The sequence below is a fragment of the Canis lupus genome, unplaced genomic scaffold, assembly GCF_011100685.1.
Source record: "Canis lupus familiaris isolate Mischka breed German Shepherd unplaced genomic scaffold, alternate assembly UU_Cfam_GSD_1.0 chrUn_S626H788, whole genome shotgun sequence".
Lineage (NCBI taxonomy): Eukaryota > Metazoa > Chordata > Mammalia > Carnivora > Canidae > Canis > Canis lupus.
In genome coordinates this window covers 17,017-37,471 of record NW_023331568.1, presented here as the reverse complement: position 1 = coordinate 37,471, position 20,455 = coordinate 17,017, and the positions used below count along the sequence as shown (strand labels likewise).

General features: G+C 42.7%; 1 long non-coding RNA gene and 1 pseudogene across 1 annotated transcript; both read left to right on the top strand.

The window, feature by feature from the left end:
* The first annotated feature begins 309 nt into the window (after positions 1 to 309).
* LOC119879325 lies at positions 310 to 3,289 on the top strand. Its single transcript, XR_005387465.1, has 2 exons — positions 310 to 455; positions 2,973 to 3,289. It is a non-coding gene; the product is annotated as an uncharacterized LOC119879325 (long non-coding RNA).
* Positions 3,290 to 5,826: 2,537 nt separating this feature from the next.
* On the top strand, positions 5,827 to 20,312 carry LOC119879324 (annotated as a pseudogene).
* Positions 20,313 to 20,455: the final 143 nt, after the last annotated feature.

Sequence of the window (20,455 nt, the reverse complement as noted above, 5' to 3'; positions counted from 1 at the left end):
TAGGATCGGACATGCACTCGCTAGATAAATCACATGTTAAAAATTAAAGTCCTCTTACTCTTGTCATTATGTTCTCTGCCCATTTTGAAAACAAGTATCCCAGGGAGTTTAAAACCTCTTGGAATTTCTCAGTCAGCCTTTAGCTGTACCTGGGGGGAGATAAGATATTGAACCCCAAAGAGACTAATCCAAGACACGATGGAACATTCTGGAAATCAAATGCTAGTGAACTAGCTGATGTTCTAAAAGAAGTCTTTCTGTTTGGTTGTTGCTGTTAACAGATATTTTTCTCCCCCAAATTATCATTTCACCCTGCACAGGCAATTTCCTGCCATTTCGCCAGTGCTGACTGCCACTACATCGATGTGAAAGGCACCAGTCAAGATGTCACTGAGAGGGATATTGTAGGGATTGGACATAAATTATATGGAATTCCGAAAGACACCAGCCTGAAGGTATGTTTGGGTGAGATGACAGGTTAAACTTTTTCTTCTCCTTCAGATACTTGATAATTCTCATATCTGGTTTACTTTTAAAGGATATTATTTATTCACTTGAGGGAGAGAGAGAATATGAATGTGGGGGGTAAGGACTGAGGGGAGGGTGAAGCAGAGTCTACTCTGAGCAGGGAGCCTGATGAGCATAATTCCAGGACCTTGAGAAAAAAGGGTAGACCCTTAATTGAGTCACCCAGGCACTCTAGCTACCTGGTTTAATTTGGAAGCATAATGTGCATTGTTTAGAGCACCGTGCAGAAGCCTTGCTGAGATCCACTGAGAATTTCAGCTAATACTTGCTTCCCCCACGTGGGGCACCTGAGCATCCCAGACTTCTTTATGTCTTTTGGCCGCCCTGTGCTGTGTAGGCTATCCTGTTCCAGGACAGGCAGGTAGGAAAGGAAACAGCAGATCTGGAGGAGAGCAAGTGAGCAACAAAAGCCACCTTCTGAATGCACATAAGGAAAGTTAAAGGTTTGGGGTGTTACCCATAGGCCTCCCTTAATTTCTCTACAACAGAGTATTTACATATATGCAGATCCAATAACTGTCCCAGAAGCAATTCTCAAGCAGGTTTCTGGGTGGGTCAGTTAGCATCTGGGGTTCCACGGAGCTGATGGCAGAAACCACTGATGCTTATCAAGAGGGGACATGAGACATTATTTCATATGCTTTGCTACTTAATACACAACACTTTAAAGTAGTGCGTGTAGCTAGTGGGCATTCAGTGCTGCTGATGATCCCCAGACAAATTACAGTCAAGGCCAAGAATAGACATATTTGCCTGGTAACAAAGACATTTTAGCCTCCGAACCAAGAGGCTGATCCTATGTTTCAATTTGCGGAATCACCAATATATGTTTTCCTAGGGGGTGACAGGACCTCCACGTAGACTGAATGTATGATAACTCGGCCCCTCTAGTACTGTGAAGAAGTACCGTCACACCAGCACTACGCCTACTGGGCCACTGGAATCACCTTCTGAAGTCATTCCCAGCTGAAGAATCTTACTTCCCCTTGGCCCCTTCTCCCTTTAGAACCTATGAATCTATCCCATATCAGAAGAGGCTCTCATTTCACATTTGCCAATGGTGGGAAGTCTTGTCCTTCTCTCTTTGCCCAGTTTTTATTTTTATTTTATTTTATTTTTTTAAAAGATTTATTTATGTATTTATTCATGAGAGAGAGAGAGAGGCAGAGACAACAGCAGAGGGAGAAGCAGGCTCCATGCACCGGAAGCCCGATGTGGGACTCGATCCTGGGTCTCCAGGATCGCGCCCTGGGCCAAAGGCAGGCGCTAAACTGCTGCGCCACCCAGGGATCCCCTACCCAGTTTTAAAACGCTTTTATGAAGGCATCCTATTTGTCAAGTGGGGCTTCCGGGCAACACACTGATTCTTGCAGCAGAAAAAAAAAGCATATATTGGTTGGCAGATTGTCAGGGTTGTAAATGAATGAACTGCCTCCAGTATTTATTTCAATTATTTGAGAGAGAGAGAGAGAGAGGAGAGAGAGAACGTGAGCAGGAGGTGGGGGTACGGGCAGAAGGAGAGGGAGGGAATCTCCAGCAGATTCCCCACTGAGCCAGGACCCCAACACGGAGTCCATCCCACCACCCTGAGATGAGTTGGGCTCTTAACTGACTGAGCAACCCAGGTGCCCCTCCCTCCCCGCTCTAAGGAAAAAATGAAAAGTCCAAGAGGCTACCAGAAGTGATGGCAGGTGACAGAGCTACATTTCAGAGTCAGGTTGAATTCTGAAATTAAGCATTCCACCAGACCTTGCTGCCTGTCAAAAATAAACAAGAAACCAGAAAGCTTGTTGAATCAAAGTCTGTTGTTTGATTAAGAATAAAGCAATAATACCAAATCAACCCAATACCAAATCATGACCTGATTTCCACTGAGGAGCAGATCACTCTAGATGAGGCAGCGAGTGGCTAAAGGAAAGCCAGACAAGGAGTACAGGTCTTCTTGACCAAACAGCATGCTAAGCCTGTTGTGGACACCTGTAGTCAAGAGGAGCACCAATTGGCACAGGCTGACTGGCGTCTGGCTCTCTCAGTTTGTTCAATGCGATTTATTTTATTTTGCTTTATTTTATTTTAAAGATTTTATTTATTTATTCATGAGAGACACAGAGAGGTGGAGACATAGAGAGAGATGCACGGTCCCTTTGGGGTACCTGATGAGGGACTTCATCCCATACCCAGGATCATTACCTGAGACAAAGGCAGATGCTAAACACTGGGCACCTTGGCACCCCTGTTCAACATGATTTTAGATCGTAAAATCTAAATTAGATCGTACTGACAAGTAAATTATTGGGAGTCTTAGAATATGGTTTATTTACTGATTGGATCATTGTGGAGAATTTTTCTATTTAACTATTGGTAGATGCTAGAAATCTACCTTGTCTTATGCTGAGCACATTCCCAGTGTTCCACGGACTCACTGTATTTGGCTTTATTTCCAGGAGGTGTCTAGATATCGAGCCCGGCTGGTGAAAGGAAGAAGGATCAACCTTTGAAGTAGCTGCCTCCTGGAGCTCTTTGAGACAAAAACCAAAAGGAATCAAGATGCCTGTGGAACATGTTTTATTAATGAGCTGTCCTAATCTTTCCTGTCACTTGTTATGAAGATCACAACGCACTTACAGGGAACTTTATGGGATCTGGTTAGCTCTGGGTGAGGGGCTGTTGCTTTAATGGATGAACAGGTGTAACAGTGGCCTATTACTATTGTCAGGAATACTACTTTGCACCTAATAAAGGTCACTGATGTCTAATTTAAGTGTGTTCAGTTACTTTCATTCAGTTAGCTCTTTGCCCAAGCAAGAAGGAATGCTTTGAAACTCAGGGTCTGCTGACTTTTTTGCATCCCTCTTCTGGAAATCCCACCACCCACTGATTTCATGGCATGAGAGACTTCTCAGATCTAGACACTATCCTCTACACATACGTTTAATGAACGGTATTGTGGAGTGAGGACAAAGGTGGATGCTCATGCTCTGACACAGGAGTCCTTGCATGACTTCTCCAACCCAGCCAGCCTCCTTAAAAAAACACAGGATCTTTCCAAATCCCTTTCTCTCTTGCTGAAGAAGGAAGACAAAGGTGACTCCCACTGCTAGTTTTTATTGAGTTAGGCAGCTGAAAACCCTCAGCATTTATGAATGAAACCTAAACTCTCTCAAGGTACAGAGAAATTGTTAGTTTTGATTTCTAATGGGCACAAACTGGGGAAATTTGTTTTATTTCATTTTAAGAGTATTTATTTACGTTACGGAGAGAAAGCACAGGCAGCAGCGATTTGGAGGGGCAGAGGGGAGGGAGAAGCAGACTCCCTGCTGGGCAGGGAACCTGAGGCGGGGGGCTCAACCCCAGGACTCTTAAATCAGGACCTGAGCCTAAGGCAGAGATGCTTAACCCACTGAGCCACCCAGGTGCTCCTCTCCTCACCTTCAGACATGAACCTTACAATGTTTATTTGTTCAGTTTAGTGGAAGGATAGTCACATAGAATAAACTAGGGAAATCTATGAAGGAAACAGTGATGGCTCAAGTGTGGGCTCAGCCATTCTCTGCTGGGTGACCTTGGACCAGTTACTGAGCCCAGGGGTCCAGGCCACCTGCTCTGGGCAGCAGGAATGCTGATAAAGGTCTTGGGGCTTCCAGCCCCTCCTCAGGACTTTGTGAATTGAAATGATGGAAGCAAGGGCGCATACCTGTCATCAGCTCTGTGTGTCTTCCCGGATGAGGGCTAATCCAGGGCCAACTGTGGGTTCCAGAAAATGCTGACTCTGAAATTTAATTTTATTTGCCTTAATTCATATAGTAGGTAGCTTACCCCCACTTCGGGGGCTGTGTCTCCAAACAGCTTCCATCCTCCACAATTCCAGTAAGTAGATCTAATGGTCGTTAAATACCATACGATATATATACAGCTTTTTCTAGTGGGAATTAAGATATAAAATACAACATATCATGTTGCCTGGTGAATTTATTACACATGGGGTGCGGTGCCTGGGTGGCTCAGTGGGTTAAGTGTCTGACTCTTGATTTCTGCTCAGGTCATGGTCTCAGGATGGTGGGATGGAGCCCCATGGAGGGCTCTGTACTCAGCAGGGAGTCTGCTTGCCCCTTTCCCTCAGGTCCTCACCCTGCCCTGCCTGTACTCCCTTCCTCCCTCTCTAAAGAGAATAAATAAAATTAAAAATATAATTCATGGGGCAGCCCGGGTGGCTCAGCGGTTTAGCACCTGCCTTCAGCCCAGGGCCTGATCCTGGAGACCTGGGATTGAGTCCCGCGTCTGGCTCCCTGCATGGAGCCTGCTTCTTCTGCCTGTGTGTGTGTGTGTCTCTCTCTCGAATACATAAATAAATAAATAAATAAATACATACATACATACATACATACATATTTTTAAAAATATAATTCATTATAGAAATCCTCTGTTGCCAGGACTTGTTCTAATTAAACCTAGGGAAAATGTTGAAGACCTAATTTTTATATGTATTTTAACATTCAAAAAGGCAAAAAATATCTGAAATGCATAATCTGATTAAATTTTTTAAAGATTATTTATTTTTTTATTCATGAGAGAGACAGAGACACAGAGAGGCAGAGACACAGGCAGAGGGAGAAGCAGGCTCCATGCAGGGAGCCTGATTCGGGACTGAATCCTGGAACTCCAGGATCATGCCCTTGGCGGAAGGCAGGTGCTAAGCACTGAGCCACTCAGGGATCCCCTAACCCGGTTATTTCACATTCAGGCATGTTACACCTCATTGAAGTTAGCCCTTAGTGTGTGGTCATACTGCTCTATTAGGTAGTATCTTTGGTTTATCTTAAATTACCTTTGTAGGAGAAGACATGATATCCATGGAATATTATCATAGAGCCACAATTCTGATGTAAATTATTGGATGGGATGCTCTGAGTTGTGCATATGCTATACACTGACTTGGGATTTTTCAACTTTGATTTCTTCTGAGAATGTATGATTTAATATAAAACATAAAATCTGTTATATTTAAAATAAAATTAAAATATAAAATCTACTGGATTTGATTCCCACCTAAAAAAACCATACATATTCCTTACAAATCAAATTACAAAATCAGAGAAATAAAAGGAATTTTAAAAAATCATTCATAATTCCATTACATAAGGCAATCACTTAAAAAAAGTGTTTTTAAAAAATTTCTCTTCATTTTTTTCAGATAGTATCTTGGTTTCATGCAAATCTAAGTATATTTTACTATTATAAGCACTATCCATGCTATTAAGTCCTTCATTTTTTAAAACGATTAATTAAGAGAGAGAAAGCATGAGTGGTAGCGAGTGAGAGGAACAGAGGGAGAGAATCCCAAGCAGATTCCCCACTGAGGCCATAGTAAGCCATGGGCTCAATCTCAGGACCCATGAGATCATGACCTGATGTGAAATTACCAGTTTGCACCTAACCGACTAAGCCACCCCAGGGCACATGCTCTTCACTTTTAAAGCCCGAGTCCTATCTATCCCATTGAGTGGACATAAGTAATTAATTATTCTTCTATTTTTTGGTGACAGTAGTTAATGTTTTGGATTTAGACCTTTTCTAAATACATGTTGAGTTTAGGGGTTCCTGGCTTGCTCAGTCAGAAGAGCACATGACTCTTGATCTTGGGGTTATGAGTTCGAACTCCATATGGGATATGGATATAGGGATTACTTTTAAAAAAATGAACAAACTTAAAAGAAACCATTAGACATTAAATAAAAAGGTTCAGATATTTTCTTAGAGTAAATAAAAAATAGAAATGCCGGATGGAAGAGTAGTAGAAACATTTCTCAGGTTCTTGATACATAGTGTTGGGTTGTGATTTTTCAGTTGGACTTATTTGAAAGTTTTCTTTCCTTTAGGTATACTCAGGATAATGATGTCCTAAGCCTAGAGGTCAACTTGGTGCAGAGACACCATCTGCTCAATCTTTGTGGATCTTTCCACAGAACAGGCCAGGCAGGTGCCTAGAGCCTGCAGTAATGACATCATCTGCCAATTTCATTTCCTAGGGACCAGTTTGAAAGGATCTGCAGAGGGGAGGTGAAACCAAAACAAATGATAATAATGAGAGATGTGTCCATTGCAAAATCAGAATATATTCCAAGTGAAAGGATGATTTCAAAGATCCAAGGCTTCCAAGAAGACAAGGAACTCTTCAGATACTGCACTCTCCCTGAGGTTGGAGAACCTTCCTGTGTTTTCTTTGTTTTTAGGTTAACAGCCCACCGACATGCCTGCCCCAGGAATTGCTGCTTTTCCTTTATCTGAGCCCCTCTCTGGTGGCTGTAGAGCAGTGGTTCTCAGTTGGAAGAGCACATCTGGTGGTGCCTGGAGCCCTGTCAGGTTGCCACAAGGTTTGGTCTGTAGAGCCTGGGCATGCCGCTAATGGAGCCCAGGGAGCCTATAATGCACAGAACAGCCCCTCCCCCCAATTAATGAATTATCCGGCCCCAAATGTCAATACTGGCCAGGTGGAGATACCCTGCTCTGGCGCTTGGTAATTAACCTGGTGGAGAAGGGCGGGAATTCTGCAGTGGAGAGGGGGAGCCTCTCTCACACTGAATATGGGCATATCAACAGGAGTCACATTGCAGATCCCACTCACTATACATCCATTTATTGTTGCTTTTGTTTCTGTGAATCTGGTAGTAGAGGTTTAAGTAGGTCTTTAGAGTTAAACTTGTCTAAAAAATTCTCATTCTTTAAGCATAAATCATGTTTATAAAGTTATCCACATAATATAGAACATGTAAAGTGAAGTCTCCCAACGTTCAGCCCCACTCACTGCCAAGCTTTTAGGTGTATTCAACTAGAATTCTTTCATGGCCATGAAAATGCATACGTAACCCCCCACGTTTTGTGTATCACGGGAACAAACTGGTTGTCACCGAGTCTTGTCCACTTATAATAGATCTCAGACATCTTTCCATATCACTTACATATTATCACTTATGTATCTATATCATACTTGCAAATTTCTGCATAAATATATGACAGTTTATGGATAATTTATTTAGAATGGTTTTAGATTGTTTATTGTTTTTTAAAGATTTTATTTTTTCATGAGACACAGAGACAGGCAGAGACATAGGCAGATTGAGAATAAGCTACCTGTGGGAAGCCTGATGTAAGACTTGATTCCAGGACCCCAGGACCATGACCTGAGTCAAAGACAGACACTCAACACTGAGCCACTCATGTGTCCCTTGACACATGGCACACTTTTTTTAAGGGGCACTTTGCATATAGAACATTTTGGAAATTATAACCCCAAGTGCTATTAGATAATTTGACTTAATGGGAACCTGGCTGCTTTAGTTGGTAGAGCATGGGGGATTTTTTAGTTTTTAAGAGGTATGCACTTTTTTCTTTTAAGATTTATGTATTTATTTTAGGCATGAGAAGGGGACGGGGCACAGGGAGAGGTAGAGGGAGAATCCTCAGGCAGACTCCCTGCTGAGTGCAGAGGACGACACAGTGCTGGATCCTTAGACCAAGATCATAACCTGAGCCCCAACCCAGAGGTGGACATTTAACCAAGTGAGATACTCAGGATATTCATGAGATATTCATAAGAGACGCAGAGAGAGAGGCAGAGACAGAGGCAGAGGCAGGCTCTTCACATGGAGCCTGCGCAGGACTTGATCTCTGGACTGGGATCATGCCCTGAGCCAAAGGCAGATGCTCAATCGCTGAGCCACCCCGGTGTCCCAGTTGCATGTGGAGATTATTTAAAATTTAGAAAAAAAAATACTTAAATAAATAATTAAAAAAAGGAAGAAAATTGTCCTCATGAGAAAAGACTGTACAGGCAGGCCACCTATCATGTCCAGCCCCTTGGGTTGGGGACAAAGGGGGACATGGCCCCTGAATCATCTATTCTTCCCAACCTCAAGTCTTGCAATAGAAATGGAACTTGTGAGCATCGATCAAGGAGGAAAAGCTTGAAGTTAGAGGTAACTTGTGTTAGATGAATCACGATGAGGCCTCCAGGGTTCCCACCTTTTGTGTAACACGGGAACAAACTGGTTGTCACTGTGTTTTGTCCACTTATAATAGACCTCAGACATCTTCCCATATGACTTACATATTATCACGTGTATCTATATCATACTTGCAAACTTCTGCATAGCATCCCATTGTATCAATGTACCACAGTTTATGAACCATTTATTTCAAATGCTTTTAGTTTTATTTTTATTATTTTTTAAAGATTTTATTTATTTATTCATGAGAGACACAGAGAGAGAGGCAGAGACATAGGCAGAGGGAGAAGCAGACTCCTCACACAGAGCCCGATGCCGGACTTGTTACCTGGACTGTGATCACACCCTGAGCCAAAGGCAGAGGCTCAACCCTGAGCCACCCAAGAGTCCCGGTTGTGTGTGGATATTACTTAAAATTTAAAAAGATCTTTAAACAAATGTTAAAAAAAAAGAAAGAATATTTTCCTCATGAGAGAAGACTGTACAGGCAGGCCACCTATCATGTCCAGCCCCTTGGGTTGGGGACAAAGGGGGACAAGGTCCCTGAATCATCTATTCTTCCCAACCTCAAGTCTTGCAATGGAAATGGAACTTGTGAGCATCAATCAAGGAGGAAAAGCTTGAAGTTAGAGGCAACTTGTGTTGCCTGAGGCCCTGGGTACCCGGAGGCCTCCAGGGTTCCCACTGTTCTCAAGTGTGCACCATGCACCTACTGGTTCATGCAATGACTTTTAGGAGGTGGGTACGATATAGTAGTTGGGTATTTATTTCAATATGTATTGGAAAAAGTAGCTGGTGCATCAAACCTATGACTTCAGGAATATTATTAATCAGGATAAGACATGAGTTAATTTAGGAAAATTATTGACTAATATTGGACAGTTAGCAACATATGCTAGAAATGGTAAAATGTCTCTTGAGTCACTGAAGTTTAGAAAATACTGGTAGGAGATGCTGGGCAGGCTCCCGATGGAGCATGTGAGTCTTGATCTCAGAGTCGTGGGCTCAAGCGATAGAGATTACTTAAAACCAGGAAACAGGAAAGGAAAGTATATGAAGAAATATATTTGAGGAATATATTCTTCAAAGAAAATATCACAAGAAAATATAAAAGATGACACCCTTTATAAAAAAAAAAAACAAATATGAGCCCCGACTCCTAGGATTTGGGACCATTTCGAGTGTTTCATGCTCAAATTGCCAATATGGCTTATACGGGAGATCAAGTAGTGAGAAAGCAGTAGAAGAGGCTTCATTTTTTGAAGTCAGACAGAACTGGAGATGGAATACCGTCCTTTTCGTTGAAATTGCTCTGCCACCTTGGGCACTTTATTATCTGCAGGATAATGATCATTTAAAGGATCTTTAATTCCTGGGGGCATTATTTTTCAGGGATTGTTGTGAGACTTAAGTGGCTGACACATAAAGCGCCTGGCAGGTGGTAGGCATGCAAAGCTGAGTGCTTTCCTCCCTAGTGGGTTAGATGTAGGAGGGAGCACACCCGCTGCCAGACCTTTGGCCAAATTCAGCCTCCCCACCCCGCCTCTGCTTCCTCATACTCTGTAACTGCACCTTGCTGTCAAGCACCAGTGCCCATGTCATTATTTAACATCCTTCCAACAGAATATAGATGCCATGGGAGGAGGGACCTGTTCATCTCACTCCCTGCTGCGTGTCCTTTTCTATCACTGTCTGGTTTGTAGCCCTCAGTGAAGAGCTGTGGAAAGGGAGGTGGCCTGACTGTGAAGTGTCCCCCTGTTGCTGTTCTCTTGTCCCCTGGGCTCTGCATGGCAGCTGCACGTTATTGGGGCCTCTCATGGTCCTTTCATTTATTATTCTCTTTAATGATTCTACTTATTTGAGAGAGAAAGTGAGTGAGATCAAGAGAGATCATGAGTGGCAGGGAGGGGCAGAGGGAGAGGGAGAAGCTGACACCTCTCTGAGCAGGGAGCTGGACATGGGGATCATGACCTGAACTGAAGGCAGATGCTTAACTGACTGAGCTGCAATGGTGTCCCCCTACCACCTTTTTAAAAAGTGACTTCTACACTCTAGGAGTAGCTTGCAGTCACGACCCCGAGATCAACAGGTTCATGTTCTAGTGATTGAGCCAGCCAGGTGCCCCTCGTGGTCCCTTCTTATGAAGAGTCTCCGTGAGGGGAAGAGGAAGGTGCCTTCTCCCTGGGCATCTATGGACAGTGTCAGGTGAAAGGAGGGTATTCCTGCCCTTCCCAGTTGAAAGCTGAGAGAAACTCTTCGCATTCTCATAGAAAATGGGGTTTGGTTTCCAACTGGCTTTAAAAGCCTGTTTAAGGGCAGCCCCGGTGGCCCAGCAGTTTAGCGCTGCCTTTGGCCCAGGGTGTGATCCTGGAGACCTGGAATCGAGTCCCAAGTCGGGCTCTTGGCATGGAGCCTGCTTCTCCCTCTGCCTGTGTCTCTGCATCTCTCTCTTTCTCTGTATCTCTCATGAATAAATAAAATCTTAAAAAAAAAAAACCACTTTTTAATTCAGAGTGTTACAGATTTCCAGTGCTGACTTTTTCATTCTTTGTTTGCAACGTTGGGAAATACCAACTTTTTTTTTTTCTTTAAATAATTGTTTGATAGAGAGGGAGAGGCAGAAGGAGAAAACCTGAAGTAGACCCATTACTGAGCTAGGACCCCAAGGCAGACCTGTATCCTATGACCCTGAGAACATGATCTGAGCTGAAATCAGGAGATGGATGCTTAAGCAACAGACTCACCCAGGCACTTCTACCAAGTGTTTTGTATAACTATGTGCATTTTGACTCTCGTACAAATAAGTGTACATTGTACTACGTGGTTGTTTATTTGATTTCTCATGCAACTCTTTACTCTTAGATTCTGAAATATGTGGTGTGCTTCACTGGACCCAATATTATGGCCATGCATGCAATGCTTATAAACAAACCTCCAGATTCTGGTAAAGTGCTTTTATTTCTTAAAGTAGAAGCCAAAAACAAAAAACAAAAAACAAAAAAACACAAAAACCCAAAACAAAACTAAACAAAAAAACAGAAGGGAAAAGTAAGAAAAAGTTTCAAGGATTCAAACTATAGCTTTGTGCATAATTGCTGAACTTTGAAAAACAAATGTGGGGATGCCTGGGTGGCTCAGTGGTTGAGGGTCTGCCTTTGGCTCAGGTCGTGATCCTGGGGTCCTGGGATCGAGTTTTGCATCAGGCTCCTCACAGGGAGCCTGCTTCTCCCTCTGCCTGTGTCTGTGACTCTCATGAATAAGTAAGATCTTTAAAAACATAAAATAAGGGCAGCCCGGGTGACTCAGCGGTTTGGCTCCGCCTGCAGCCCAGGGTGTGATCCTGGAGACCCGAAATCAAGTCCCACATCAGGCTCCCTGCATGAAGCCTGCTTCTCCCTCTGCCTGTGTATCTGCCTCTCTCTCACTCTCTGTGTCTCTCATGAATAAATAAATAAAATCTTAAAAAAAAACCCAAATGTGTATAAAATGTGTATATACCTTTAAGTCTTAAAACAGTATGTATCATAAGAATTGTGAAGTAGAGTTTCATCGTGAAGAGGATTTCAGATGTCAACTCTATGGTTATTTTTTCTTATTTTTAAAGATTTTATTAATTTTTTTGAGAGGGAGAGACATCATAGAGGAAGGGAGAGAAGCAGATTCCCTGCTAAGCAGAACCCTATGCAGGGCTTGATCCGAGGGCCCTGAGATCCTGAGCTGAGAAGAAGGCAAATGCTTAACCCACTGAGCCACCCAGGAGCCCTTAGAGGCCTTTTATTAATTTAGTTAGCTGATATTTTTTGCATCAGCCACTTAGAAGGCTAACAGGGAACCTCAAATTTGGTTGCTCTCTTCAATTACTCAAACTTTTTTTTTCTTGAATACTAGATTCTATGCCCAAACCACAATTACAAAGGAATAAAATGCAATAGAGTTCATGACATGTGTATGAATTGCTAGTGAATGTTGTGTGTCAGTAAGTCCTCGGCTCCCAGAAACCCAGAAAAAAAATAGAGGATCTGGAGTTGTCCTGTGGATTTGATATTCAAATTTGATGCTTATCTCTCTGGACTGATTCTCAATAATGTTGTTTCACTTCTTTGGGTTTTGTGGGAATAGTCATTGCTGTGGTTTTGCAGGCAAAAGAGATGAAATCTGAGATGCAAGTGTGTATTAACAGCAGGTTCTGTTTCAGGCAAGAAGACATCCCGCCATCCCTTGCACCAGGATCTGCACTACTTCCCCTTCAGGCCCAGCAATAAAATTGTCTGTGCTTGGACAGCCATGGAGCACATCGACAGGAACAATGGCTGTCTGTGTGTGTTCCCAGGCACACACAAAGGCTATCTGAAGCCACACAATTATCCCCAATGGGAGGTATGTCTGCGTAGAGGAGGCATCATTTTTTTGTTGTTGTTTTTTGTTTTTTGTTTTTTTTTAGGTTAGCTTTTTTTTGTATTTTTTTATAGGGTTCGATTTTTCAACCTATAGTATAATACCCAGTGCTCATCCTGTCAAGTGCCCCCCTCGATGCCTGTCACCCAGTCACCCCATCGCCCTGCCTGCCTCCCCTTCCACTACCCATTGTTCCTTTCCCAGAGTTAGGGGTCTCATGTTCTAGCTCAGAGGAAGAATCTGTTTTTTGTTTGTTTTTGTCGTTGTTTTCTTTTAAGATTTTATTTATTTATTTGAGAGAGAGAGAAAGAGCACAAGCAATGGGAGAGGAGGGGAGGAGAGAGACAAAGGGGAAGGGAGAGGGACAAGCAGACTCTGCTGAGCACGAGTCAGATATGTGGCTTGAACTTCGCACCCTGAGATCATGACCTGGGTTGGCATCAAGACTTGGACGCCCAACTGACTGAGCCACCCAGGCACCCCTAGAGGAGAAATCTTAACCAGAATATTGTTTGTTTTGATTTCACATCACTCTCCCTAAAGAGCTTTAACAATCAGATGGCATTTCCTTCCTTACAAAACATCATTATAGGATTTACAATTAGGGTCAGGGAAGATTCAAGGATGTCAGGTAAAATAACCATTTTTCCATCAAGAAGTGTTGGAAAGCTGACCAGTGTGGGGCACTTTGGTAGGTACTATATAGGATATGAAATTATCAAGCCCAATTGCACAGGTAAGATGTCAACACTTGCAACACCACATGCATGTGTAAAGTGCCAACTACTTCTTACCCACTGATTGATGGCTCTTGGCATAAAGAAGAGAGAGGAATCATCTCTTTACTGCTAGAGAGACCAATGAAGACTCTGGGGAAGCATGAGTAGTATTCCATTGCATGACTGTTACATGGTGTATGGAATTGAGCTAGTTGAGGATGGAAGAGTATAGAAGGCTTTTGAGCCCATGAATGGTGAGATCAAATTGATCCTTCAATAATGATAATCTAGAGGCTTAGAGCAGGATATACTGGAGGTAGGGCTCCAGAGGCAGAGAAACCAGAGAGGAGATGATAAGTGTTTTAGGTATCAGACAATATGGTCTTGAAATCCCATAATGATGGTCAGAAAGAGAAGAGCACGGGTTGTTAACGCAGGAAGAATGAATGTGGTCTGTAGGAAGTAAAGAATATGGCTTTCAGGACTTCTGTCTCAATTAGATTCTTGCACTGAGGATTAGTGCCAAGGAAAATACTGGGGTCTGGATTCTGATATAACTGAAACTGTGAGATTCACAAATTCAGTTGAGTTTTGGGGAAAGTTTGGTGCAGGCAACAGAAGTGGGCTGTGGCTGACTTAAGCCAAACGAAGTGTTTTGGAGGGTGGCAGGCACCTGCTGAGTCCATGGAAAGGCTGGCTAGCTCTGATGAGCAGGAGAGTGGGGGTTATGTTCAGTGGGAACACTCGGGGTGGGGCACCTGGTGGGGTCAACTGAACTGTGATCATGACCAGTGCCTTCCATCTTCTGCTCAGATTCAAAGTGACCACAGTGGGCGGTTAGATTGACTTAGCTTAGGTCACGTATCAACCCTGGCCAGGAGAGAAGTGCACTGGATGAAAACCACAACTGAGTCCAGCAGGAAAGCAGTCCTTTCCCCAGAAGAATGTGGCACAGTCTCAGGAAGGGAAATGTGATGCCGTCCTTCCAACATAACTATTACTTAATGAAATAACTGACTTGGGAAATAGTTATAAAAAACAGAATGTTTTAATTTACTGTTTTTCTTTCCTTACTCTGCATGTGACATCAGTGCTTTCTGAGCTGAGAAAAATTGAGATTTTCTCTCTGCTGGTTTGGGAGAACAATTAGCTTCTTAGAGGTACTCCTGAGTTATAGAAGAATGGTTCAGGCAAAGTTCTAGGTGAGGAGAATATCATCCTGGGAAAGAATGATTATACATTCAGGCTTGAAAGGTGATCTCCCATGTTAACTGCAACATGCAACGTTGATCTAGATCCTCAATATAATACAGTTATGAAGGGTGAGAAGAAATTTCAGCATCTTCCTTTGCCTCCCTAAATCCATGATTTTAATATCACAATGTGACTTTCACAGCCACACATCTGAGAAGCTTTTGTATATTTGCAGTACCTGTTAAGAATCTATTTATCTTTCTCTTGGAAGAACTTAGGAAATCTACTTTTTAGTCATTGGGTTCCTCAAATACAGAGTTGGGTTCTCTTATGTGTTCTAGGGGGGCGTGAACTTAATGTTCTATGGGATCCAGGACTATGATGAAAACAGCCCCCGCGTGCACCTCGTGATGGAGAAAGGAGACACCGTTTTCTTTCATCCTTTGCTCATCCACGGATCTGGCTGGAACAGAACTCAAGGATACCGCAAGGTATGCATTACATCACCGTGCTTTCCAAAGACGAATAGGTTAGAAGCAAAAATGTCAAGATATGTGAAACTTTATGAGATTTGTGATGTTTAACTAAACTGCTCTTGCTCTGGTTTATTTACCAGGAAATATATTTGATACCACATTCTTTTTTGCTAAGTTATCAGTAGGAGGCCATGTGACCTCCGGTTCCCAATCCTACTGATCGTGAATTAGGAACATTCATAGAGTTGCTTGGTAGCCCACAGCCTGTGCTTTTGGAGACAGAAAGAATGGATGATGTACTAAAATCTTAAAATGGGAAATGGATATAGGAACCATTTATGACGGCAGTTTATAATAGCTTTGTTATTGAATTGGCTGCCCAGAAATAAGATTTAGCAGCGAGCCATGGTTTTTGCCCCTTAGCTATGAATATATTAAAAACCTATTGATTTCATTGCTTGCATTAAAATTTGACAAAATTTCCCATATTCCCAGATTTCTCTCTTCTCAAAAATTCAGCAGCTCTGACAGTACTGTGGACTGACATTATTCCACATTACATGGCTCTTATTACGATATATAGGGGGTTTTTGGGGTTGAGTGAAGCGTGCCAGTTTGTCACACCAACACCCATTGTTTCCCTAGGTGCAGGGTTAGCTACCATGTTTCATCTTCCATTCATTCATATTTCCACCAGGTCAACAGGGCCAGGATGAGGGTGAGGCAAGAAAGCCCTCTCCTCCAGGGAAAATTTAGCAGGGGTCGGGGGATGGTGCCAAACACCTCAACAATCAAGTTAAATGATAGTTTAAGGCAGTATTTAGAAAATCAAAATCAATGCAAAAAATACCTTGATGAACACAATGCCAAAATTTTAAATAAAGACTAGATCAGACTCCCCACCAACATGATCCTCAGAACTGTACAAGCAGGGGTACAGCCACAATGACATAAATAATATGAATGTTCATGAAATTCATGAATTTGGCCATTTATCATGTGTCCTTGGTGTCAAAATTCAACTTGATATAAAAAATGGAATTTTATGTATATGCATCTGTATCAAAACAGCAAGCTAAGACAAATAGTCTTAAAGTCTGTATGAGTTAGAGAATTATATTACTTCCTATATGATCAGGGTTATAAACTGAGTAGGATAACAACATACTGAAAGATCTCATGTCAAAACCTGAAAATATAGTATAAAGTGATTACTGTATGAAACTAAAAGGTAAATGATAAGAAACCAAGTAATGTGATTGATAATATCCTAACTTTGTAATTTTTCAATAGTTTTTGAACTACTTTATTTGGGAAAAGATGAACCCCTACAAAAAGACTTAAAAATGCATATATGGTAATGTACTTATCCCCTTGGATGTCACTTTTTCTTGGTGTGGTTTGGGGGCTTCCATGGGAAATGGGGGTCCCTGTGTGGCTCAGCGGTTGAGCGTCTGCCTTGGCTCAGGGGGGTGATCCCAGTCCGGGGATCCAGTCCTACATCGCGCTGCTTGCATGGAGTCTGCTTCTCCATTGCCTGTGTCTCTGCTCCCCTCTGTGTCTCTCGTGAACAAATTTAAAATATATATATATATAATAAAAATTAAAAAAAAAAGGAAATGGAATTTGTGACTCCACTGTCTACAAATCTCATGTTGTAAGCAAAGCAGACAGCCCTTCTGAGAGGTGAGGTCATCTCAAGAGAAGAGAACTAACATGCGACTAGGAAAGTGAGTTTTAAGTTTATCTGCTGATAACCTTTTCAAGAATGGGAACAACCGGGCAGCCCCGGTGGCCCAGCGGTTTAGCGTGGCGAGCAGCCTGGGGTGTGGTCCTGGAGACCCAGGATCGAGTCCCATATTGGGCTTCCTGCAGGGAGCCTGCTTCTCCCTCTGCCTGTGTCTCTGCCTCTCTCTTCGCTCTCTCTGAATGAATAAATAAGTAAATCTTAAAAAAAAAAAAAAAAAAAAAAAAAAGAATGGGGAGAACCAAGTAACCTCCTTTCCCTTAAGAAGGAAACAAGATGTGTACCTTATGTGAATGATCTTGGACTTCAAATGTCCTTTTGATTTGAAAGGGGTGGGTGTGTATATTATTTTCCTTTGCAAGGTATTTTTAATGTTGATTTCCCTGATCTTTAGACATTAAAATAACAAAGCACCACAAACTCAGCTGAGTAACTAACTTCTGTGACTAAGAAGAGGATGAAGAACCCTGGAACCCATTCCTGTTTAGGACTGGGGGATATGCACTAGCTAGATAAATCACATGTTAAAAAGTTTAAAGTCCTCTTACTCTTGTCATTATGTTCTCAGCCCATTTTGAAAACAAGTATCCCAGGGAGCTTAAAACCTCTTGGAATTTCTCAGTCAGCCTTTAGCTGTACCTAGGGGGAGAAAAGACTCCAACCCCAAAGAGGCTAATCCAAGACACGATGGAACATTCTAGAAATCAAATGCTAGTGAAATAGCTGATGTTCTAAAAGAAGACTTTCTGTTTGGTTGTTGCTGTTAACAGATTTTTTTCTCCCCCAATATTAATCATTTCACCCTGCACAGGCAATTTCCTGCCATTTCGCCAGTGCTGACTGCCACTACATCGATGTGAAAGGCACCAGTCAAGAAATCGTTGAGAGGGAAGTTATGGAGTTAGTACACAGATTATACGGAATTCCGAAAGATACCAGCTTGCAGGTACGTTTGTATGAGATGAAAGATTTATAAGACTATTTTCTTCAATGCATGACAATACTCATATCTATTTTTTTAAAGATATTCTTTATTTATTTGAGAAAGAAAGAGAGAGGGAGAGAGAGCATGAGCAGTGGGGAGAGAAAGAGGGAGAGGAAGAAGTAGACTTCCTGCTGAGCAGGGAGCCTGATGTTGGGATCAATCCAGCAACCTGAGATCATGAACTAAGTGGAACATAGAGGCTTAACCAGCTGAGCCACCCGGCAACTCTGTTATCCCTGATTTAATTTGGAAGCATAATGTGCATTGTTTAGAGCACCGTGCAGAAGCCTTGCTGAGATCCACTGAGAATTTCAGCTAATACTTGCTTCCCCCACGTGGGGCACCTGAGCATCCCAGACTTCTTTATGTCTTTTGGCCGCCCTGTGCTGTGTAGGCTATCCTGTTCCAGGACCGGCAGGTAGGAAAGGAAACAGCAGATCTGGAGGAGAGCAAGTGAGCAACAAAAGCCACCTTCTGAATGCACATAAGGAAAGTTAAAGGTTTGGGATATTACCCATAGGCCTCCCTTAATTTCTCTACAACAGAGTATTTACATATATGCAGATCCAATAACTGTCCCAGAAGCAATTCTCAAGCAGGTTTCTGTGTGGGTCAGTTAGCATCTGGGGTTCCACGGAGCTGATGGCAGAAACCACTGATGCTTATCAAGAGGGGACATGAGACATTATTTCATATGCTTTGCTACTTAATACACAACACTTGTAAAGTAGTTGCGTGTAGCTAGTGGGCATTCAGTGCTGCCGATGATCCCCAGACAAATTACAGTCAAGCCAAAGAAATAAACATATTTGCCTGGTAGACAAAGACATTTTAGCCTCCGAACCAAGAGGCTGATCCTATGTTTCAATTTGCAGGAATCACCAATATATGTTTTCCTAGGGGGTGACAGGACCTCCACGTAGACTGAATGTAATGATAACTCGGCCCCTCTAGTACTGTGAAGAGTACCGCACACCAGCACTACGCTACTGGGCCACTGGGAATCACCTTCTGAAAGTCATTCCCAGCTGAAGAATCTTACTTCCCCCTTGGCCCCTTCTCCCTTTAGAACCTATGAATCTACCCCATATCAGAAAAGACTCTCATTTCTCATTTGCCGTTGGTGGGAAGTCTTGTCCTTCTCTCTTTGCCCAGTTTTTAAAACGCTTTTATGAAGGCATCCTATTTTGTGAAGTGGGGCTTCCGGGCAACACACTGATTCTTGCAGCAGAAAACAAAAGCATATATTGTGTTGGCAGTTTGTCAGGGTTGTAAATGAATGAACTGCCGCCAGTATTTATTTCAATTATTTGAGAGAGAGAGAGAGAGAGAGAGAGGAGAGAGAGAGAGAACGTGAGCAGGAGGTGGGGGTATGGGCAGAAGGAGAGGGAGGGAATCTCCAGCAGATTCCCCACTGAGCCAGGACCCCAACACAGAGTCCATCCCAGAACCCTGAGATGAGTTGGACTCTGACTGAGCAACCCAGGTGCCCCAAGAAAGTTTGTTGACTCAAAAGTCTCAGTTGTTTGATGAAGAACAAAGCAATAATACCAAATCACCCCAATACCAAATCATGACCTGATTTTCACTGAGGAGCAGATCACTCTAGATGAGGCAGCGAGTGGCTAAAGGAAAGCCAGACAAGGAGTACAGGTCTTCTTGACCAAACAGCATGCTAAGCCTGTTGAGGACACCTGTAGTCAACAGGAGCACCAATTGGCATAGGCTGACTGGCCTGACTGGCGTCTGGCTCTCTCAGTTTGTTCAACATGATTTCAGATGTTGACAAGTAAATTATTGGGAGTCTTAAAAAATGGTTTATTTACTGATAGGACCACTGTGAGAGTTTTTCCACTTAACTATTCGTAGATGCTAGAAATCTACTTTTTTCTTATGCTGAACACATTCCCAGTGTTCCGTGGACTCCTTGTGGTTGGCTTTATTTCCAGGATGTCTTTAGACTGGGAGGACAGCTGGTGAAAGGAAGAAGGACCAACCTTTGAAGTGGCCGTCTGCTGGAGCTCTTTGAGAGGAAACCAAAAGGAATCAAGATGCCTATGGAACCTGTTTTATTAATGAGCTGTCCTAATCTTTCTTGTCACTTGTTATGAAGATCACAACGCACTTACAGGGAACTTTATGGGATCTGGTTAGCTCTGGGTGAGGGGCTGTTGCTTTAATGGATGAACAGGTGTAACAGTGGCATATTACTATTGTCAGGAATACTACTTTGCACCTAATAAAGGTCACTGATGTCTAATTTAAGTGTGTTCAGTTACTTTCATCCAGTTAGCTCTTTGCCCAAGCAAGAAGGAAAGCTTTGAAACTCAGGGTCTGCTGACTTTTTCGCATCCCTCTTCTGGAAATCCCACCACCCACTGATTTCATGGCATGAGAGACTTCTCAGA